This window comes from Bombus flavifrons, unplaced genomic scaffold (genome assembly GCF_040668555.2).
Source record: "Bombus flavifrons isolate JBK064 unplaced genomic scaffold, iyBomFlav1_principal scaffold0036, whole genome shotgun sequence".
In the NCBI taxonomy this organism is placed as follows: Eukaryota; Metazoa; Arthropoda; class Insecta; order Hymenoptera; family Apidae; genus Bombus; species Bombus flavifrons.
The window spans coordinates 191,270-217,204 of record NW_027184781.1 but is presented as its reverse complement, the minus strand read 5'-3'; positions in this window follow the sequence as shown (position 1 = coordinate 217,204).

Below are 25,935 nucleotides of genomic sequence, written 5' to 3'. Positions count from 1 at the left end.
AAATACATATGTATCCCAAGTACAGAGTTGACATTGCGCAACCCGGTTGATGTGCGCTGTCTTTGGCAGCAAATGTGGAGTATAACACACATGGCGTTGTCGAGATAGCACCAATGGCAGTGTAGAAACGTTCAATGGAATTTTCGATCCTGAATATGCAGTACTGCAATAACATTGGATTTGAACTCGACCCGAGTTGACATAATGTAAACTGGTGCTGGTCCGCTGTATTTGACAGCAAATGTGGAGTATAATGCGCATCGAATTGTCGTGATACCACCAGTAGCAGCGGAGATACGTTTAATAGAATATTTAATGCTTAATTTGCAAATCTGCAGTTGGGATGGAATTGACGGGGCCCAGAGTTGACATAGCAAAAACGGGCCGATTTGTGCCGTATTTGGCAGAAATTGTGGATTATAACGCGAGTCGAATTGTAGATATATCACCAATAGCATGCGTAGATACGTCCAAATGGAAATTGAAGCCGGAGTATGCAGAACTGCAATTATAATGTATTCGACAGGGCCCAGAGTTGACATAGTGCGAACCGGCTGATTTGCGCTGTATCTGGCAGCAAATGGGAAGTACATCTCACGTCTAATCAGCGTCCAATCTCCAATAGCAGCGGTGATACGTTGAAATGAATATTCAATAATGCTCCTGTTACGATACATGTAATATTCCACTTTAACGGAACGAATGTGTTGAAAGTTCTGGATCTTTGGAGCCGAGATAGTGTTATAGGAACACTAAATTTACACTAACGATTCATATTAAAATAGTAATATATTTATTCCATGGACGATTCCTAATACATTCATCGATTCATACTTTCTTCCATACCCGACTCTTAACCGACTCTGAACCGACTGACTAGTTTCCAGTCATCTGCTTTTCGGGACGCAGCACACACACATACCTCCAAACATCGACACTCACATACAAGTATCTCTACTACGCATTTAACCAAGTCCAGCACAGCAATTTACACATATCTCAACAGAATGTAACGCATTGCGCGACACAGCGTCAATGTAAGATACATTGTCGACATTTCGTCAGAATATTGGCGCATCTGAAACAAATTGCCGTCTCAATGGAACCATTTTATTTCAAGATTTACGCTGCAGTTCTGAATCGTTTTCGCCGGACAAGACCGTTTCACGTTCTCGCAAGAGCAAGCAGTCAAACTAAGGTACATACTATCAATTAGAATCTAATACATTTTTGTGATCCAACATCGATGGGACGATTTAGCTTGGAAATTTTCGGAGGACCACGTATCCTTCCAACGGCGACCGCCGTACGAGCAGCGGATAAGCTTACTTCGCGTCTTAAGTTCCATCCACCACGTACTCTACTTCTTGATTCTTGGTTGGCAGCTTTCGTGGCTGCTGGTCCGAGAAACTCTTTCCTGACTCGCTTTCTCGTATGCCGCATGTGATGTCTTGCTCTCCGCCGTAGACACTTGTCCGATCTACATACGTTCAACCATTCGCGCGAGACAAGCGCGGCGCTTTGCAGGGTCTGGGGATCCAATTTTCGAAGTATCAGGTGCGAAATCTCCAGTGGTAGTTCGGAAATGGTATCTACCTTGCTTGGCACGAACAGACCAACGACGCGTAATAGAGATCTAGAAACCTCCATGTTGCTTCTACTGTTCTGCGAGCACGACTAACGGCTTGACTGAGAATCGAGGCATATATATGAGCTGCTCGTCACGGTTGACTGCGAGTTCCGCTTCCGGGTGAGAGAGCTGGTCAGTTCGCCCGCGTGTGCATGTATTTTCATACATATATATCGGGTTTCCATTAGAATTAGGGTTAGGGGCGTGATACGAATCTTCGTTTGGATTACACATTGTCGATATACAATAGAGAAGACATTGACTAGTGCAAATGCGACTATTATAGAATTGGACAAGTAACCGTGGTAATTCGATACTCGAGAAACTAATGACCATGATCCTAGGTTCGATAACGAATCGGCGGTCAACGGGATTATGGATGAACATGCTCACAAAATATAAGTCGGACTCTTTGTTAAAACGTGGAATATCCACCGAACGTGCAGACGCTAAGTAATTCGCTAATACGACCTCACGAGAGAATGACTTTCCGTCGCGATGATGCTGCACAGAAAAACTATGATGGGGTGTGTCTAAGGACACGAGATCCTTGGATTCGTCGAGGATAGCCTTCGTTTAGAAGGTGCGGGAAAATGGCGTTGCTGCTAATTGGTCAAACTCCATATCGGTGGTTAGAAAAAGATGCTAGCCGCCCTCGGGGGAATGTTGCTCGTGGGAGACGCCGTTCGTTGAAAAATAGGTCTCTCCTATCTTCCCGTAGCTGGGACAAAGATTGTTTGTCTGTCAGGAGGACTTTAGCCAACTAAATCTTAAGATTCATAACGGGCCCTCAGGATAGCTGAATATGTACTGCGGAGACTCATCGACATCTGGCAATCATCTTACTCGAAGAATAGTGTCTGCGTGTGACGAGACACGGGACAGACCGTTGGAATGTTTACTGTTGCCTGTCACCAGAAATATTTCTTTTAAGGAGAGGTATAGAATTACTTCATACCTTTGATAGACAAAGCGTTCATCTCGTGACCGCGGCTACGTTCGGCGACTGGCTGTCGCCTCGAGCCCAAGGTCATTATCACAAATCTCGTACAAATACAATCGGATCGAAAAACGACAATTGTTTAATTACGCCTATGATAGATTCTCGATTACGGTGTTAAGGGATTTTCCCGAAGATCCATAGGGAAGGCTCCGATGTCCTTTCATCTGCGATAAACATAATAATCGAAAGTCCATGTACATCGCCAAGTCGTCAACAATAAGCCAATGAAATGATAATATAATACAGGAATATTGTGCAATCTAAAATTCACCTGTCTAACGCCTGCATTCTGCTAAAGACCCGACGATGCGCGCCCAAGACGCCACAATATAGATAAATAACAAAAAATATATAATAAATAATGAGCAGTAATAAATAAATAAATCAAAGAATAAAATTGTCGCGTACTCAAAAGAATAAATAAAAAAATAAGTACCCAACAAAGAATTAATAAATAAGGCATAAATATAAAAAAAAATAATAAATAATAATAATAATAACTAAATAAATAGATAAATAAACAAACAAATAAGTAATTTAAAATAATAAATGAGTAAAGAATAAATAAAATAAATAAAAATATTAAAATACTAAAGCAGTACTACATCTACCGCTACATACTCCAACCTACTAATCGCCACGTAACTGCTACAGCCTCATCGTTACACGGCACACCATTACTTATTTATCCACTCCAACGTACATATTTCGGCTCGTGTAAACTAAATCGAGCCGACTGTACATGCCCACAGACGTTGCCCGCAAGGTGGCGCCGCCTTACGTCTGCGCGGCGAAACCCCTCACCTGCTCAACGTTCTTTTCAAACGTACGCCTCACATAACCGTCAACCATACAATGACATCCATTTCACCCAGTACTCGTTACGATAACAAAAATATTACGCATTTGGGGCATTCACAAGCGTCATGCCATCGCGAGTGCAAACCTCTCAAAACTAAATAAATTCTTCAAGTTCCACAAGACGCACTAGCCATCGTCGCCTCAATATCCCCACAAAACGCAAAGTCTCATCGGAGACCGTTACGACTCATCGACAATCGAAAATCCACACCCATACCTCCCTATACAACACCTCCACTGCTCCTCGCTCTAAAAAGAGCCACTCATCCACACCATCCACCCTCAAATGTAACAACCCCAAACACGCAACGCCTGCACCAAAGAACGCCTGAACAAAGTAACCCCCCATTTGGCAGGAGCGTGCCAAAACACGTCCTCACCCTATGACGTCCCGAGGCGAACTCCGACTGATAGGCCCCGTATTTGGCAGCAAATGTGGTGTATAACGCGCATCGAATTGTCGAGACATCAGGAATAGAAACTGAGATACGCTCAATTGAATATTTAATACAGAATGTGCAGTACTGCAATAACATTGGATTTGTCCTCGACCCGAGTTGACATAATGTAAAGAGGAGCAGGTGAGCTGTATTTGTCAGCAAATGTGGAGCATAACGCGCATGGTACTGTTGACATGTCTTCAATGGAAACGGAGATACATTCAATTGAATATTGAAGCCTGGATATGTAGTACTGCAATAATATTGGATTTGCCTCGACCCGAGTTGACATAATGTAAACAGGAGCAGGTCCGCTGTATTGGGCAGCAAATGAGGAGTATAACGCGCATCGAATTGTAGACATACCACCAATATCAGCGGAGATACGTTGAATTGAATACTGAAGCCTAAATATGCAAAACTGCAACTACAGAGGATTTGGCAGGGACCAGGGTTGACATAGCGCAATCAGGTTGATGTGCACTGTATTTCTCAGAATAGGTGGGGTATAAAGGGCATTGACCTGTCGACATATATATAATGGAAACGGAGATACGTTGAATGGATTGTTGAATCCTGAGTATGCAGTACTGCAATGACATTGGATTTGACCTCGACCTGAGTTGACATAATGACAGGTGCAGGTGCGCTGTATTTGGCAGCAAAAGTGGAGTGCACTGTGCATCGATTTGTCGTCATACCAGCAATAGCAGCGGTGATACGGTTAATTGAATATTTGAGACTAAAAATGTTAAACTGCATCAACAAAGGGTTTGACAGGACACAAAGTTGACATTGCGCAAACCGGCCGACGTGCGCTGTATTTGGCAGCAAATGTGGAGTATATCGCGCATCGAATGGTCGAGATATCTGTAAGAGAGACTGTGATACGTTCAATTGAATATTTAAGACTGAATCTGCTAAAATGCAATAATGCTGGATTTGACAGGGCCTAAAGTTGACATAGAGTAAACCAAGAAAAGTACGCTGTTGTTAGCAATATATTTGAAGTATAACACGCATCGTATTGTAGACATATGACCAATAGCAGTGGAATTGATAATTGAAGCATGAATACGCAAACCTGCAATAACATTGAATTTGACCCCGACCAAAGTTGACATAATGTAAACAGGAGCACGTGTGCTGTATCTGGCAGCAAATGTGGAGCATGACGCGCACCGAACACTCGACATATCTCCAAGGGAAACGGAGGTACGTCCAATTGAATATTTCCGGCAGAATCTCCAAAACGGCAATTATGGTAGATTTGAAAGGGCACAGAGTTGACATAGCACAAACAGGCTGAAGTGCGCTGTATTTGGAGCATACGTAGAGTAAAACGCGCATCGAATTGCGGACAAAAATTGTGGATGACGTTACTGTGAAATAAGTTAAGCTATTAAATAATCAGACAGATAAAATTCATATTAAGCGTTAAATTATATTATCGATATTCGTCCATTTACTCGTGCCAATTAAAAAATAAAATGTTCTTTTTTCTTGAGTAACACCTACATCACTGTTTGCGATATTTAAGATTCTTATTTAATGCTTATTTAGAAGTCAGGTACCTTTTTAATTCTTCTCAAGTTAAACGATTAAATTTACTCGTTATAGTTGTAACATAAAATGGCTTTATTTCTTCAATACCGCCTGCATCGCTGTACGTGTTACAGTTATTAAATATCTAGCAAATAATATGATCTAATTGGCTGTAATCGCGGTTACGTATTTCTTCGTTAAATCTATCGATGTATTGGGCTATTAGCGGGAGACTTACTGATTCCTCGAGGAATGGTTTGGTTCTTGTAAATTAATGTTTTAAATGTTGCCAATTAATGTTTCAATTGTTATAAATTAATAGTTTAATCGTTGTTAATTATTTGCTTAAATGTTATAAATTAATAGCTTAAGTGTTATAAATTAATAGTTTGAGTGTTAGGAATTAATGGTATAAATGTAAAAATTAATAGCTTAAATGTTATGAATTTGTGACTTAGATGTTGTAAATTCATGACGTAAATGTTGTAAATTAATGGCTTAAATGTAATAAATTAATAGTGCAGTCCAGTGTAGATCATCCAAAATGATCTTAGAGGCTTTTGGTGATACAAACTGGACTGTTGCGTAGTTCTTGGCTTGGTATCGTTTTCCAAAGAATAATCGACTGATTAATTTTTGGAAAACGATGCCAATTACCAGGTCTCACCACGAGGAGGTGACTACGCACGAGACCCGCCCATGGGTTATTTAACACTACACATCGATCTCGACATTCAACCTATTGGCAGAATGTCCAGATTTGACACTACTTGACCATGGGCCTGCGTAAACCAATAGTTGTTTCGTAGTCTAACTGCGAAACACATATCTCCAACGCAGCGCTAACATGAATCTTTACAAACGTGGAACAATGCATACGTAACGCAACATCTATCTCCCACACAACGATTACATCGGTCAGTACAAATATACAATAATTCGCATCCCTACTGGCAACATTCGGTATCAAAGACACATTTATCTAACTTGGAACGAAAAGAAGAAAATGAAGCTACTGACACTGTCCCGAAACGGACGAGATCGCGATCTCTCGAAAGAACTAACAAACCTACGCGACGTACCCCCGTACACGAGATAACCCCGAGGTTCAACGGAAAGCCCAAGAATTGGCCGTAACTCGATTCCTGTTTCGCCGTTCGAAACTTACACGAGTCGCGGTCTATGGCGCCGACAGATGATGCCAGTGATCCACTAGTAATTCAGCCGTGGATCCAGCACATAGGCCAGCAACTTGACACACTCCAACTGAACAAGTGGAACCCGGGGAGGGACCGCTGAACAGGATTACGAAGGCAAGAGGCCCCAACTGAACAGTGGGGTCCACTCACAGGGAGGGACCGCTGAACAGGATTACCAAGGCACGAGGCCCCAACTGAACAGTGGGGTCCACTCACGGGGAGGGACCGCTGAACAGGATTACGAAGGCAATACCTCAACTGAACATTGGGGTCCACTCCCGCGGTGCCGAACAGGATTACGGAGGACGTGAAATTGCTGGTCCCTGACCGAGTACCGAAGTACCAATCGGACAGAACTGCAGATCCACGACTGAATCCCCAACAGATTAGCAAGCATCACCGGCACGACGACAACTCCCGTGATCCGATGCAAACGTTGAGCAGTCACCAAGACAGAGGTGTCCTTGGGCGACTTACGAATCCGAAGAGTTGTCTAGAGCACATTGACCCGCACGCATCCAAAATACACACGAGCGAGTACGCCACGCGACAGTTTGAAAGAACTGAGTGATCACGAACCGATATATCGTGGGAACAATTTTTCCAGTATGGTAAGCGAGGTGATCAAGAGAGACGAGATCTTTATTTGTCGTTCCAAGATAGATAAGTATCTTTGTACAGAATGAGCTTACAATGTACATAACATAGGTATCTATCTTATGATTAATTAAAGCTAATACGCTCGCATCCCACGGTGTCCTGCGATGTCCCACGATGTCCCACGTTGCCCCCGCGGGGGGGTATTAGTCCAGTTTAGATCACCAAAACTATTTTGGGTGATCAAGACCAGACTATACTCAAGTACTGTTTAGCTTGATATCGTTTTCGAATAATAATACTAATATTCGAAATAGCACTTGGTGTATTATTATTTGGAAAACGATACCAATTACCGGGACCCACCACGAGGAGGTAACTACGCTCGGGTCCCATTTACATATGAGTTTTTACGCATTGGAAGCAGAGATGTAAAATTATTTTATAATAAAGCGACATTGTAGCGGCGGCATTGTTTTGTCCGGAGTTTATTTGTTTTTAAATTACTTGTAATCTAACGGTTTTGGTACTCCGAGGCAAAACAACAACACTATTTGAAATGTCCTATGACTCATGTGCAGCTACAGATAAGATGTCGTTGCCTTCGGTTAAACTACACTTGCTTCCTTGATTCCATGAATATGGTGTTGTTTCCTTGGTTTTTAGCAGACACGGAAAATTACATCTTAAAATTACACTCTGCGTTACCACTGCTTTTATACAAAATAGTGAAATGAGAAATTAAGTACTGTATTTAAAATTAAGAAATAATGATATATAGAAATAAAATAGCAATCCAGGGACCTGAAAGATTTCGTTAATAAAATAATACAATATAAATCATTAATTCACTCACATTGATGGTACTGATTTAAATCAATGAATGTAGAGTTGCTTCCGATTAATGGTACAACTGTTATAAATTAAGAGCACAATTACTTTGAATTAATGGGAGAATATGGTTATAAATTATTGGTATAGTTGTTAAGAATTAATGGAGGAATTGTTTTAGATTAATGGCTTAAATATTATAAATTAATGGCTTAGATGATATAAATTAATAGTTTAAATATTGTAAATTAGTGGCTTAGATGTTGTAAATTAATAGCTTAAATGTTATAATTTAATGGCTTAGATGATATAAATTAATAGTTTAAATGTTATAAATTATTGGCAAAATGTATAAAATAACAGTTCAAAAGTTAGAAATTAATGGCTTAATTGTTATAAATTAATAGCTTAAATGTTATAAATTAATGGATTAAATGTATAAAATAACACATTAAATGCTGTAAATTAATGGTTTAAATGTTATAAATTAACAGTTCAAAAGTTAGAAATTAATGGCTTAAATGTTATAAATTAATAGCATAAATGTTATAAATTAATAGTTTAGACGTTATAAATTAATGGCTTGAATGTTATAAATTAATAGCTTAGGTGTTGTAAATTAATGGTTTAGACGTTATAAATTACTAGTTACAATGTTGTTGTTTGATATTTTTTCTTACTTACCTGATATTTATGTTCTTCTTCGATGTTCACTCTCCGGAATTTCAGGCACAAAAGAGCTCGCGCGCGACCTCCGTGTTCCTTATATAACATAACAAGGCGTCGGTTTCCTAATCAAACGGTAACGATTTTTTGACATAGCAGGAGACGGTTTTTCCATTGTAACAAAATCAAATTGAACGATTTCTTAATTTTTATCGTAAATTGGCATCTTTTACGATTTAATACGATATCCATTTTTATCATTTTAATAGTTTCTACAAACTAAGACTATATTCACACCTACATGATACTAGTTTTCGACTATCGATTAGTTTGGACAAAAAGGGAAAAGAGCCTAAGTGCAGTCGATGACGTTACTGTGAAATAAGTTAAGCTATTAAATAATCAGACAGATAAAATTCATATTAAGCGTTATATTATATTATCGATATTCGTTCATTTACTCGTGCTAATTAAGAAATAAAACGTTCTTTTTTCTTGAGTAACACCTACATCACTGTTTGCGATATTTAAGATTCTTATTTAATGCTTATTTAGAAGTCAGGTACCTTTTTAATTCTTCACAAGTTAAACGATTAAATTTACTCGTTATAGTTGTAACATAAAATGGCTTTATTTCTTCAATACCGCCTGCATCGCTGTACGTGATACAGTTATTAATTATGTAGCAAATAATATGATCTAATTGGTTGTAATCGCGGTTACGTATTTCTTCGTTAAATCTATCGATGTATTGGGCTATTAGCGCGAGACTTACTGATTCCTCGAGGAATGGTTTGATTCTTATAAATTAATGTTTTAAATGTGCCAATTATTGTTTCAATTGTTATAAATTAATAGTTTAATCGTTGTTAATTATTTGCTTAAATGTTATAAATTAATAGCTTAAGTGTTGTAAATTAATAGTTTGAGTGTTAGGAATTAATGGTATAAATGTAAAAATTAATAGCTTAAATGTTATGAATTTGTGACTTATTGTTGTAAATTCATGACGTAAATATTGTAAATTAATGGCTTAAATGTTATAAATTAATAGTGCAGTCCAGTGTAGATCATCCAAAATGATCTTAGGGGCTTTTGGTGATCCAAACTGGACTGTTGCGTAGTTCTTGGCTTGGTATCGTTTTCCAATGATTAATCGACTGATTAATTTTTGGAAAACGATGCCAATTACCAGGTCTCACCACGAGGAGGTGACTACGCACGAGACTCGCCCATGGGTTATTTAACACTACACATCGATCTCGACATTCAACCTATTGGCAGAATGTCCAGTTTTGACACTACTTGACCATGGGCCTGCGTAAAGAAATAGTTGTTTCGTAGTCTAACTGCGAAACACTGTTGAGGAAATCATGAGGATTTGGAAATACAAATAACTGACTTTATTTCACACACAACAGCTATACATCTATATTCCACTCTGAAGAACGTCTTGCACGCACGCTTGTCGCCAACCGACTCTTCCAGATGCTTCTTTACGACGACGGTCCTTTGTCTCAACTCAGACCAGGACACCCTCTAACGCTTACACACACATTCACATGTACAGTGTAAATGTATCATCTTCCTAACACGCCTCCTCACATTTATACTGTACATTTAATCGTATTTACATGCCTGTTAGTTTACATTCATCCATGACCTAAACCTTTCAAATTTCTCTCTACACAGTGCCTTCGTAAAAATATCCGCAGTGTTTTCTTCTGTACTTACTTTTATTATGTTTATCTTATTTTCCTTTACGTACTCGTGAACGTAGTGGTAATGAACTTCAATGTGTTTCGAATTTTTTGTAAAATTTCCGTACTTTGCTATACTCATTACTCCAGAGTAATCCTCATAAATTTTTACAGGGTTATCGTCTAGATTTACATCGAAGATTTTCATTAATTCTCTGATAGCCATTACTTCGCTTACCGCTTCCGATAGAGCTACATACTCTGCATACGTTGAGGCTTTTGTCACACACCTTTGTTTTTTAGACTTCCATCCAATTACATTTCCATACAATCTAATTACATACCCAGAAGTCGATTTCCTATCTATATGATCTCCTGCCCAATCGGCGTCCACATAACAGTCTATCGTTTCGCACTTTTCATTGCTTTTATAATGTAGCCCTAAATCTCTAGTCCGGTACAAATATTTCAATATTCGCAGGGCATATTTAAAATGTGTCTCGTTACAACAATCTTGAAATCTACTCAGATAATTCACACTATAACTTATATCGGGTCTGGTATTTACACTAATATACAGCAATGCGCCAATTAAATTCTTGTATCCAATGTCCTCTCTATTTATATCAGCTTTTTCAATTTTTAAGTTGGTCTCCATAGGTGTACAGTACAATTTGCTATTATGTAATTTATATTTGTTTACTAATGATTCTATGTATTTCTTTTGGCTTAATCTCATTTCCCTTTTTAAATAATCATAGTCTATATTTATTCCAAGATATTCTTTTACTTCACCTAAATCTTTCATTTCAAATTTATCAGTTAATAATTTTTTTACACTTTGTATCTTCCCTTTGTTTTTACTACAAATCAGCAAATCGTCTACGTATATTAACAAATAAACAACATTTTCTCCCTCTCCATAAGTATATAAGCACAATTCTACATTATTCTTCTTAAAACCTAATCTCGTCACATACCTATCAAAACACTCATACCAGTCCCTCGGACTTTCTTTTAACCCATAAAGCGCTTTCGATAATTTACAAACTCTATTCGTTCCGTCCGCATATCCCTTTGGTTGATTTACATATACCTCCGAGGTTACTTCACCATTTAAAAAGGCAGTTTCTACATCCATTTGCTCAATTATTAATCCATTTTGACAACAATATGATAACAATATTTTAAAGGTCTGATTACTCGCTACTGGAGAATATATGTCATCGGCTACGTTTCTTTGTTGAAACCCCCTTACCACTAATCTAGCCTTATACCTGTCCTCTGATTTTTTCGTGTAAACCCATTTTACATCTAATACTTCTTTGCCTTTTACCCTTTCTACCAATTTCCAAGTTTTATTCTTATAGAGACATTCTATTTCCTTATCCATAGCCTGTTTCCAATCTTCATTATTTTCGCAACAAATCGCCTCCTCAAATGTACGAGGGATATCTATTTTACAATAATTTGCATAAATCTCGCAAATATTTTCCTTTTCTGGATACCTTACTGGAGTTTTCTTAATACGTGTAGATCTCCTAGGAATGTTTGAGCTTTCAGTACTACTATCATTTTCATCTTCCCTACCTTCTAACTCTTCCTTATCCATACCATCCAATGAATAATTATCTTCGCTATCATTTCTATCTGCCTCTAATGAATTTTCCTCAAAACCGATACATTTAGTGTCTGTCTCTATGACCTCTACATGTCTAGCTATTGTTATTTTCCCACCTAATAAGACTCTGTATCCTACTTCACTATATCCTAATAGAATTCCCATATCTGCCTTCTTGTCCCATTTGGAAACTCTTTTTTGTTCTGGCCTTCTTACAAAAACTTTACTTCCATATAGATGTAGATTTTTAACACTTGGTTTTCTCCCGAAAAATATTTCAAAAGGTGTCTTTCTCTCTATAGTATTCGCTAATATTCGATTTTTCAAGTATACCGCTGTACAAACTATTTCCGGCCAGTACTTTTTATGTACTTTCGCTTCCGCTAACAAGCAACGCGCCATGTCCATCACTGTTCTATTATACCTTTCCGCTGTCCCGTTTAATTCATGTACGTATGTTGGACAATTATTTATTCTTATACCTTTATCCCTAGCAAATTTATAAATTCGATTATTTAAATATTCTTTACCATTATCGCATCTTAATATTTTTAACCTCTTGCCCGTTAAATTTTCGGCTTCATTTACGAACTGTACGAAAGAATCAAAGACCTCATCTTTTGATTTTATACAATAGATCCTAGCTATTTTACTATAATCATCGATAAATGAAATAAAATATTTTTCTCCATTCAATCCGGTAGTCTTAAAGGGACCACATACGTCCGTATGAATAATTTCCATTATTTCCCTAGCCTTAGTTCGATTATTTTTGAAAGGTAAGTTATGCATTTTGCTTTCTATACACACCCTACATTTCAAAAGTTCCTTTTCAAATTCATTCGGTATGCCAGTCACTAGCTGCTCTTTACCCAAAATCTTTAAGTATTTAAAATTTACGTGTCCTAGCATCCTATGCCATCTTTCCTTTTTACTCATACCACTACGTTCGGCGCTGTTTACTAAGTGCTTCTTCCCTTTCAATATACTTTTTATTCTATATGTCCCATTCTCTTTGAACGCGACAGCTGTAAGTTTATTATCCTCATCTATTACTTTCGCAATATTTCCTTTGGAAATAACCGTATTCTTATTGTCTGTTAGTTTACCTAAACTAATCAAATTTGCGGACATTTCTTTCGCGTAAAAAACTTTTCTCATATTTATTTTATTTTGTTTTCCGAAAGCTTCAAAATAACTTATAACATTCCCAACTTTTGTCGCTTTTATCGGTCTATTATCGCCTAAATATATATTTACCGGTTCTTTTAGGTCGATAGATTTATCAAAATAATTTGCATTATTTATTATATGATCGGTACAACCGCTATCTAATAGCCACATTATTTCCTTCTCACTTATCTCATTCGTCTCGCTGTTGTGTGCTGCGTGCGCCGTTGCTATCCATGTGCCTGCTCTTGAGTTTCCATGCTCGCCCGTGCCGGTTGTTGATTGACGATGAAAGTTTCCACGTCCCCTGCTCGTATTGCCTTTGTTCCCTTGTCCTCTGCTGCGACCACGTGTTGGCCCATGCCAATAGCCGTTACTGCTTCCCGCTTGTACGCCATTTTGACACTCTCTCGCATAGTGTCCTTCTCTTCCACATCTGAAGCATCCTTCCTTTTTTGCAGAAAAGGCATTGGTTTGCATTTCTCCACGATTGGACTTATTTCTCTTCTCCGCTATTTCAATTTTATTTTTTACATACGCTACCGTTTGATCCTCTTCTTTCAATGCGTCTATTATGTCCGCTATGTAGCTGTATTCTTCGGGTAACGTATTCAGCATGTAATTTAGTTTTTCCCTCTCACTCACTTGTGCGCCCGCACCTTTTAATTCATTTGTTAATTTTTCGAAATCTCTGAAAAACAATGCTGAATCACCGTAGTTATCCAGTCTTATCTTTTCCAATCTCCTTCTGCACACGATCTGTAGTGCCGTCGACTCTTTCAAGTACATTTCATCGAACTTTTTTACTATTTCATACGCCGTTTTTTCTTCCCTAACATACTCCAATTGTCCATTCGATATTGCACTATAAATTATATTTATTGCTTTCAAATCCTTTTTGTCCCAGTCTTCATTGTCTCTTTCGTTCTTCATTCTTGTTATAACAATATCACATTCCTTATACTTCAAAAACATTGTGATTCTTTGCTTCCACATTCCATAATCCTCACCATCGAATTTAGGTATCATGATTTCCGATCTCTCCATTTTAATTGATTCCTTATATCTTACTCAAGCGTTCCCACGTGCTCGAAGTATAACTTTTCTCTTCTTTCTTTGAACGTTTCTTCCCTTATTGAAACTCACTCGCAGGATCGTAACCACGCACTAAATATCTTGCAAAACTATAAACCACGCTCTGCTACCATGTTGAGGAAATCATGAGGATTTGGAAATACAAATAACTGACTTTATTTCACACACAACAGATATACATCTATATTCCACTCTGAAGAACGTCTTGCACGCACGCTTGTCGCCAACCGACTCTTCCAGATGCTACTTTACGACGACGGTCCTTTGTCTCAACTCAGAACAGGACACCCTCTAACGCTTACACACACATTCACATGTACAGTGTAAATGTATCATCTTCCTAACAAACACATATCTCCAACGCAGCGCTAACATGAATCTTTACAAACGTAGAACAAGGCATACGTAACGCATCATCTATCTCCCACACAACGATTACATCGATCAGTACAAATAAAGAATAATTCGCATCCCTACTGGCAACATTCGGTATCAAAGACACATTTATCTAACTTGGAGCGAAAAGAAGAAGATGAAGCTACTGACACTGTCCCGAAACGGACGAGATCGCGATCTCTCGAAAGAACTAACAAACCTACGCGACGTACCCCCGTACACGAGATAACCCCGAGGTTCAACGGAAAGCCCAAGAATTGGCCGTAACTCGATTCCTGTTTCGCCGTTCGAAACTTACACGAGTCGCGGTCGATGGCGCCGACAGATGATGCCAGTGATCCACTAGTAATACAGCCGTGGATCCATCACATAGGCCAGCAACTTGACACACTCCAACTGAACAAGTGGAACCCGGGGAGGGTCCGCTGAACAGGATTACGAAGGCAATACCTCAACTGAACAGTGGGGTCCACTCACGGGGCGGGACCGCTGAACAGGATTACGAAGGCAATACCTCAACTGAACAGTGGGGTCCACTCCAGCGGGGCCGAACAGGATAACGGAGGACGTGAAATTGGTGGTCTCTAATCGAGTATCCAAGTACCAATCGGACAGAACTGCAGATCCACGAGTGAATCCCCAACAGATTACTCAATCATCACCGGCACGACGACAACTCCCGTGATCCGATGCAAACGTTGAGCAGTCACCAAGACAGAGCTGTCCTTGGGCGACTTACGAATCCGAAGAGTTGTCTAGAGCACATTGACCCGCACGCACCCGAAATACACGCGAGCGAGTACGCCACGCGACAGTTTGAAGGAACTGAGTGATCGCGAACCGATATATCGTGGGAACAATTTTTCCAGTATGGTAAGCGAGGGGATCAAGAGAGACGAGATCTTTATTTGTCGTTCCAAGATAGATAAGTATCTTTGTACAGAATGAGCTTACAATGTACATAACATGGGTATCTATCTTATGATTAATTAAAGCTAATACGCTCGCATCCCACGGTGTCCTGCGATGTCCCACGATGTCCCACGTTGCCCCCGGGGGGGGGGGTATTAGTCCAGTTTAGATCGACAAAACTATTTTGGGTGATCAAGACCCGACTATATTCAAGTAGTTTTTAGCTTGATATCGTTTTCGAATAATAATACTAATATTCGAAATAGTACTTGGTGTATTATTATTTGGAAAACGATACCAATTACCGGGACCCACCACGAGGAGGTAACTACGCTCGGGTCCCATTTACATATGAGTTTTTACGCATTGGAAGCAGAGATGTAAAATTATTTTATAATAAAGCGACATTGTAGCGGCGGCATTGTTTTGTCCGGAGTTTATTTGTTTTTAAATTACTTGTAATCTAACGGTTTTGGTACTCCGAGGCAAAACAACAACACTATTTGAAATGTCCTATGACTCATGTGCAGCTACAGATAAGATGTCGTTGCCTTCGGTTAAACTACACTTGCTTCCTTGATTCCATGAATATGGTGTTGTTTCCTTGGTTTTTAGCAGACATGGAAAATTACATCTTAAAATTACACTCTGCGTTACCACTGCTTTTATACAAAATAGTGAAATGAGAAATTAAGTACTGTATTTAAAATTCAAAAATAATGCTATATAGAAATAAAATAGCAATCCAGGGACCTGAAAGATTTCGTTAATAAAATAATACAATATAAATCATTAATTCACTCACATTGATGGTACTGATTTAAATCAATGAATGTAGAGTTGCTTCCGATTAATGGTACAACTGTTATAAATTAAGAGCACAATTACTTTGAATTAATGGGAGAATATGGTTATAAATTATTGGTATAGTTGTTAAGAATTAATGGAGGAATTGTTTTAGATTAATGGCTTAAATATTATAAATTAATGGCTTAGATGATATAAATTAATAGTTTAAATATTTTAAATTAGTGGCTTAGATGTTGTAAATTAATAGCTTAAATGTTATAATTTAATGGCTTAGATGATATAAATTAATAGTTTAAATGTTATAAATTAATGGCTAAATGTATAAAATAACAGTTCAAAAGTTAGAAATTAATGGCTTAAATGTTATAAATTAATAGCTTAAATGTTAGAAATTAATGGCTTAAATGTATAAAATAACACTTTAAATGTTGTAAATTAATGGCTTAGATGTTGTTAATTAATAGCTTAAATGTTATAAAATAACAGCTTAAATGTATAAAACAACAGTTTAAATGTTGTAAATTAGTGGCTCAGATGTTGTCAATTAATTGCTTAAATGTTAGAAATTAATGGCTTAAATGTTAGAAATTAATAGTTTAAATGTTATAAATTAATTGCTTAAATGTTATAAATTAATGGCTTAAATGTATAAAATAACACTTTAAATGCTGTAAATTAATGGTTTAAATGTTATAAATTAACAGTTTAAATGTTATAAATTAATAGCTTGAATGTTATAATTTAATGGCTTAGATGATATAAATTAATAGTTTAAATGTTATAAATTAATGGCTAAATGTATAAAATAACAGTTCAAAAGTTAGAAATTAATGGCTTAAATGTTATAAATTAATAGCATAAATGTTACAAATTAATAGTTTAGACGTTATAAATTAATTCCTTAAATGTTATAAATTAATGGCTTGAATGTTATAAATTAAAAGCTTAAGTGTTGTAAATTAATGGTTTAGACGTTATAATTTACTAGCTACAATGTTGTTGTTTGATATTTTTTCTTACTTACCTGATATTTATGTTCTTCTTCGATGTTCACTCTCCGGAACTTCAGGCACAAAAGAGCTCGCGCGCGACTTCCGTGTTCCTTATATAACTTAACAAGGCGTCGGTTTGTTAATCAAACGGTAACGATTTTTTGACATAGCAGGAGACGGTTTTTCCATTGTAACAAAATCAAATTGAACGATTTCTTAATTTTTATCGTAAATTGGCATCTTTTACGATTTAATACGATATCCATTTTTATCATTTTAATAGTTTCTACAAACTAAGACTAAATTCACACCTCCTTGATACTAGTTTTCGACTATCGATTAGTTTGAACAAAAAGGGAAAAGAGCCTGTATTTTCGGCCTATCGCGGGGAGACGCGCTTGCGAGAGTGCGCGTCAACGGGAGTCGTAAATTCCCGTTACGATTGCATGAATCGACACCGCGGATAGATCGATCCCCTTATTTCGGCTAGGATAATAGGGGTGGTTGAATAAGTATAACACTGTGATTAACATAGCTATAACTTTATATATTTTCAACACTTTTACACTAATATGCAGTAACGTAGACGATATGCTAAGATATGACGTAGTCAAGGAACGAGTAAGAGAGGCAACCGAAGTAGCCTCGTAATCGACAGGATGAATGTTGTAGAAAAACTGTAGGTCGTTCTCGTAGGATTACAGAAGAAAGCTCGGTGTGGGTGTTCCCTTTTTATGAAGGACGTGGATTCGTTGTTCACACTTTTCGTGAGTAGGGTGAGGGCACGATCTATGATGTCCATTGGTTTAAGTCAATGTTAAAGAATGACTAGAGGGGATGAAGCCTCCTACCAATGTTGCTAGTTGATGTCTTGTTTAACGGAAAACCTGGATTTCCCGGTGATTAAACATTCGTTTTTTACTAAGTCACTACCAGCTTTCTCCGGGTTTCCTAATAGCGTGTAGTAAATCCAAGGGCCTTTCTAAACTGGCTATAAACAAAAAGCATCTCTAGGATATGGAGCTTATTCCGTAAATTGACGACATATGTCAAAACAATAGCATTAAAAGCTGTCATTTTACGGGTTCCTTGGATTTGTTGAGGGTCGAAGGACGGTGCGTAGACCGTCGGCGGTCAAGCAGCGCCGGATAGCGTGCAGAAGTCTTGCGCGACGTTACAGAGCCTAAGGGACGTTACTGTGAAATAAATTAAGCTATTAAATAATCAGACAGATAAAATTCATATTAAGCGTTATATTATATTATCGGTATTTGTTCATTTACTCGTGCTAATTAAAAAATAAAATGTTCTTTTTTCTTGAATAACACCTACATCTCTGTTTGAAATATTTAAAATTCTTGCTGGATGCTTACTTAAAAGTCTGGTTCTTTATTAATTCCTTTCAAGTTGAACGAGTAAATTTACTCGTTATAGTAACAACATAAAATGGCTTTTTTCTTCAATATCGCCTGCATCGATGTACGTGATACAGTTATTAATTATGTAGCGAATAATATGTACTAATTGGCTGTAATCGCGGTTAGGTACTTCTTCGTTAGATCTATCAAAGGATCTATTAGACTATATGCGAGAGACTTATTGATTCCTCGTAGAAATATCAAATTCTATGAAAATTAAATGATTTTATTCAATTAGTATTCGACAATGTCTGTCATTGTATTTTCGACCAGTCGCGGGGAGACGCGTTCGCCTGATATCACGTCAACGGGTGTCGTAAATACCCGCTACGATTATAATAATCGACACCACGAGTTGATCGATCCTCTGATTTCTGTTAAGACAATAGGGGTGATTGTTTTGATATAACACTGCATTAACAGGATGTAAAAGATATGTCGGAGATGAAAGGACATCGGAGCCTTCCTTTTGGAACTTCGGGAAAATCCCTTAACACCGTAATCTAGATTCTATCATAGGCGTAATTAAACAATTGTCGTCTTTTGATCCGATTGTATTTGTTTGAGATTTGTGATAATAAGCTTGGGCTCGAGGCGACAGCAAGTCGTCGAACGTAGCCGCGATCACGGGATGAACGCTTTGTCTAACAAAGGTATGGAGTAATTCTATAGCTCTCCTTAAAAGAAATATTTGTGGCGGCACGCGACAGTAAACATTCCAATGGTTTCTCTCCCGTGGCTCGCCACACGCAGACCCTATTCTTCGAGTAAGATGATTGCCAGATGTCGATGCGTCTCCGCAGTACATGTTCGGCTAGCCTGAGGGCCTGTCATAAATCTTAAGATTTAGTTAACTAAAGTCCTTCAGACAGACAAAGAATCTTTGTCCCAGCTACGGGAAGATAGGAAAGACTTATTATATTTTTCAACGAACGGCGTCTCCCACTAGTAACTTTCCTTCGAGGGCGGCTAGCATCTTTTTCTAACCATCGATATGGAGATTGACCAATTAGCAGCAACGCCAATTTCCCTCACCTTCTGAACGAAGGCTATTCTCCATGAATCCAATGATTTCGTGTCCTTAGACACACCCCATCATAGTTTACCTTTGCAGCATCATCGCGACGGAAAGTCATTCTCTCGTGAGGTCGTATTAGCGAGTTACTTAGCGTCTGTACGTTCGGTGGATATTCCACGTTAGCAACTAAAACAACCAAAGGCTGCGAGCAACTGGGTAGAAATCTTGCCAATAGTTCTATTAGGCATACGAACAGCTATTAAAGAGGACCTGAACGTGACGGCAGCCGAAATGGTTTATGGCACCGGCATACAATTGCCGGCAGAATTCTTTTTACCGACTAAGCAACAGGCCAACTCGGAATGCGCAACTCGCCTAAAAGACCGAATAGAAAAGATCAGGCCTCACCCGATTACGCAACACGACGAAAAGAGAACCTTCGTGTTCCGTGATCTCGAAACATCGCCTTACGTATTTTTGCGCCACGACGCCATCGGAGACCCCTTACAACCACCCTACTACGGACTGTATAAGGTTATAGAGCGAGGAAAAAAGACCTTTACGATTAAAATAAACAACAAAAACGTAATAGTGTCCATAAACCGATTGAATCCCGCATTTTTACTAGACGAAAACATTGAACACCATAGCACCGAAAAGCGTAATGTAACAACATCGCCTGGTGTCCGAAACGAACAAAGCGAAGGGGACTCAAGAGTTCATCACACTACACGCGCAGGCAGGAAAGTTCGCTTTCCCGATCGTTTCCAGGCAGGCCTTAGATAAGCTAACATTTAGATCTACCTGCGACATAGATACAAGGAAAAACGTTATCACTGGTAAGGGGGTACTGTGGCGGCACGGGTCACGGAACTTTCCGACGGCTCCGGATCAAAGCGCTACGCTGTCAAAGCGCGACACCGACGTGCCCAACGTGGGATCGATATCTTCACGCTCTCTTCGCCGAATTCTCGGAAGAGCATACACGTGCCAGCCGCGGCGGCACATCTAATGAACGCACGCTAGTGGGGGATATCGATGGGCAACGAAGGGAAGAGTCTGTTCGATCCGGAACAAAAGGACAAGCAGTCTGTCTCGAGCCGTTAAATAATAATGTCCTCAGTGCCATTGCGTAGCAAACGCGTCGATTGAACTCTCGGTGTCAATTGTTAGTAGTTAACAGTTAATAGTTATTTGTTGACTCTTCTGTTAAATTGTTTCTTAATAAACTGTTGTTCGTTAAACATCTGAGTATTCCTTATGCACCTATCACGACATACCACCTCATACTTAACGCCATCGCTACAGACTGGCGCTGATGGCAAAACTACGTAACATTATTTACAGCGCATGAAGCAAACCGTGTACACATCTTTGAACTTTTGAACAGTTTCTTCCACTTTCTCCTATGAATGTCTTTATGCGATATCCAGGTTGCATTGAAATCAATCAACGTTATTAAAGTCGTAGATTTGGCGAAGTAAATTAAATATTTTCAATTCTTTTTTAAACTTATATGTCGGGTTTACATTGGAAATAGGGTTAGGGGCGTGAAACGAATCTTCGTTTGGATTACACATTGTCGATAAGCAATAGAGAAGAGATTGACTAGTGCAGATACGATTATCATAGAATTGGACAAGTAACCGTGGTAATTAGATACTCGAGAAACTAGTGACAATGATCCTAGGTTCAATAACGAATCCGCGGTCGACGGGATGATGGATGAACGTGCTCGCAAAATCTAAGTCGGACTCTTTGTTAAAACGTGGAATATCCACCGAGCGTACAGACGCTAAGTAAGTCGCTAATACGATCTCACGAGAGAATGACTTTTCGTCGCGATGATGCTGCAGAGGAAAACTATAATGGGGTGTGTCTAAGGACACGAGGTCATCGGATTCGTCGAGGATAGTCTTCGTTCAGAAAGTAAGGGAAATTGACGTTGCTGCTAATTGGTCAATCTCCAAATTGGTGATTAGAAAAAGATGCTAGCCGCCCTCCAGGGAAAGTTGTTCGTGGGAGACGTCGTTCGTTGAAAAATAGGTCTCCTCTATCTTCTCGTAGTTGGGACAAAGACTGTTTGTTTGAAGGACTTTAGTTAGCTAAATCTTAAGATTTATAACGGGCCCTCAGGCTAGCTGAAAGTGTACTGCGGAGAAGCATCGACATCTGGCAGTCATCTTTTAAGGAGAGTTATAGAATTACTTTATACCTTTGTTAGGCAAAGCGTTCATCCCGTGACCGTGGCTACGTTCGGCGACTGGCTATCGCCTTGAGCCCAAGCTCATTATCACAAATCTTGAACAAATACAATCGGATCGAAAGACGACAATTGTTTAATTACGCCTATGATAGAATCTAGATTACGGTGTTAAGGGATTTTCCCGGGGTTCCAAAGGGAAGGCTCCGATGTCCTTTCATCTCCGACACGGCCATCCTGACTATCACACGTCCTCGTGTGTAACTAAAATATTGCAATTTTTTCTTTTTTTTTTTTTAACATTAGACTCGACGTAACTGATATTATTTACCATTCAATTAAACGTTCCAAATAAGACGAGGGTCCATTTCGACAACGAGATTTTGTTCAGAGGTTTGACAAGCAAGGAAATGAAGGAGAACTAAAATTAGTGGCGTTATAATTTGTATTCAAAGTGCTAGTTGCATTCTGTGAGTTATCAGTCAGATCGTAACGACACGACAGATCATTTTTGATTTCGTACACGGGTGAATCTCAGTTTGTTGGATCGTGTTACTACGTTGGGCGTATTACGAAGGCGCAGAGTGTCCCACTTTACGTATTACGAAGGCGCAGAGTACCACACTGGGTGCACGACCACAACGTGGTATTAATGATCCTCTGAGGTCCGTGAACTTGCATCGTTATTATCACCGTCGTTGTCATCATCGTAGACGTCTAACTCAGCAGGAACGCTGCTGTCTGGCATCTTCCTCAGTCTGTCATGTCTGCCCTTATATGATCTTTTGCCGTCTAAGGTTTCTAAGGTGTACCTATCTCCTTCCAAAATCTCTGCTGTCCTGAACGGACCTCTGAATTTCGGATCTAGCTTCGTTTGGTTCCTTTCCTCGTTTTTACGTAATACAAAATCACCAAGGTTAAACCTAACTACTTGAGCCTTATTTTTGTCGAACCTATCCTTATCGTATTTGGCACTTGCTTCTATACATTTTATCGCCTGTCGTTTTACATGGGAGATTTCTACTTCTCTTTCTTCGATGTTGTCGGGTACGGACAAGCCGTAGGGTCTCGCTGTTTTACCGATTAACAGTTCCAATGGGCTCGACTTAGTCACGCGGTTGGGGGTACAATTTAAAGCCAGTTGTGTTTCCCCTATCGCGTCTTGCCAGGACCTTCCGGTCGTTTCTATTGTTGTGAAGGTATTTTTTAGCGTACCCATGATACGCTCTACCTGTCCATTGGCCCTGCTAGCACCGGTTGCTATTAAGTGGAGTTTAATATGTTTGTCTCTGCAAAAATCTTGAAATTCTTTGTCCGTTAAACATCTTCCCTGGTCCGCTATTATCCGGCAGGGGCTGCCGAATAAGAATATAGCGGACATGAGTGCTTTAATGGTATTAAGGGAGTCTATCTTACGGGTGTGGTGCAAGTATACGAACTTGGTGAAGGCGTCGACCAACACAATGACATATTCCTTCGCGTCGTTTTTACCGCTTAGTTTGCCCGTGATATCCATGTGAACCGTGTGCCAAGGTATGCTGGTCTTAGGTATGGGTGTAGTTCGGCTTGTATTTTGCCTGAACTAGCCTTAGAAACTCGACAAGCATGACAGTTCTCAACGAATTTGCGAACGTATTTCGCCATTCCTTCGAACCAGTAATACTCGTACAGTTTCTCGAGCGTTTTATCCCATCCTAAGTGCATAATTGACTGGTGTACATGGCTGATCACGGACCACCTAAAGCTTCTTGGGACAATGGGCAAGCAGAGAGTTCTGCCTCTTCTTTGTATTTTACGGTACAGGGTGCCGGATCGTAGTTCGTAGGTGTTCGCGATGTCGTCCGCAAGCTCGTCGTTCCGCAACTTATCAACGATTTCGGTGATTTGGGGGTCGCGACGTTGCTCCACTAAGAGCCAGTCGTCGGAGATTTCGGCCAGATTGATTTCCTTTTCGGCGATTTTGTCGATCGTACGGTGATCCGAGTCTACGTGGTTCCACGAAAAGAAATCGGCGTGAGCCATTTGTTTGCCTTCCCGATACATAATGTCGAAGGTGAAAGTTTGCAGGTAGGCCCACCACCTGTAAACCCTGTCGCTTAAATGTACCTTATTACTGGATGCCTTCAGGGAATTCCAATCAGTGACAACGAGGAATTCTCGACCGTGTAGGTAATGGCGGAAAAGTTTGACGGCGTTTACAACCGCCAACGTCTCCAGTTCATAGGAATGGTATCTAGATTCCGCGGGGCTAGTCTTTTTACTGTAATATTCTACTACTCTATTTTGACCTTCGACCTTATACATCAAAATAGCCCCATATCCTTCAGAACTAGCGTCGGTATGTAGTTCTATCGGGTAGTTGGGGTCGAATATCATTAACACCGGTGCTTCGGTCAGGACGGAAATTACCTTTTGCCTTATTTTTTCATGTTTATCCGTCCAAGCTATGCTTTTGTTACCGGAAGTAAGCGCGTACAAGGGTTTCATTATCTGTGAGAATTTAGGGACGAATTTTCGGAAGTAAGAGGCTAGACCTATGAATTGTCTGAGCTGTGTGACGGTCGTTGGCGCAGGTAAAGAGCTCAGGGCGTGTATTTTACCCGGGTTGGGGCGAACTTCTCCGTCACGGATTACATACCCCAAATAAAGTACCGAGGTCGTTAGAAAAGAACATTTTGAAAAGTTGAAAGAGAATCCGGCTTTTGCGAGGGTATCCAATACGGTGTTCAATCTTTCTAGGGCTTGATCTATCGAGTCGGCAATAATTAGAACGTCATCCAAGTAAACAACAACATATGAATACGCAAGGTCGCCTAAGGCATTGAGAATGGCCCTCTGAAAAACGGAAGGTGCGCTTTTCAATCCGAACGGCATGGTTAGGTACTCGTATTGTCCGTCGAGTGTAACGAACGCCGTATACTCCGTCGAATTAGGATGAATGGGAATCTGATGAAACCCGCTGGCCATGTCTAAGCGAATGAAGTATCTGGCCTTTTGCAATCTCGCGATCTGATCCGCGATGAGGGGTAGGGGATACCGATCCGCGACCGTGTTTTTATTTAACTCTCGAAAATCTACACACAGTATATCTGAGCCGTCCTTTTTCTTCACGAGTATCATGGGGCTCGCGAACGGCGAATTACTGGGCCTTATGATTTTTGCATCGATTAACTCGCTGATTCTCTCTCGCACTGTTCTTCGTTCTTCCTCGCTGAGTCGGTAGGGCCTTCTTTGTACGGTGATGTTGGGATCAATTATTCGAATCTCTAACTGGCCTAGAAAGAATTTCTAAGAATAGAAATCAATCGGCTCTTATCATTACCACATACTTCGGTGTCTACTTTATCAAAATCAATCTCATTTTCGACGGTTTTATGGCAAGCATTGACTGTCTTCGTTTTGCGGATATCGAGGCCGTTGGGCGTAATGATTACATCGAATCTTACTATCTCGCGACCAATCATAATATCGTACTTTAAATGACTATCGTCAAGGACGTGAAAAGCTATCTCCAATGTAAAATCGTTAATACGTACGACGGACAAAATCTGGGACGTACTTTTAACGCAGGTATTCCCGATTCCTTGCATTACTATTACATCAGTCGTTCTCTTACCGGAAAATTTCGAGGCTACGGATTCTTTAATTAATGAGCACTCGGCTCCGGAATCGAAGTAAAACGGAAACGACTCACCCAGATGACTCAAACTACCAATTGGCGGCTTCATCTCACAGAAGTCGACTCGGGGTTTGTTCTTGAGGCTGGATTTTCTGTCTTGTTGTTGCGGACAAGCTGGTGCGATATGGCCCACCGCCTTACACTTGAAG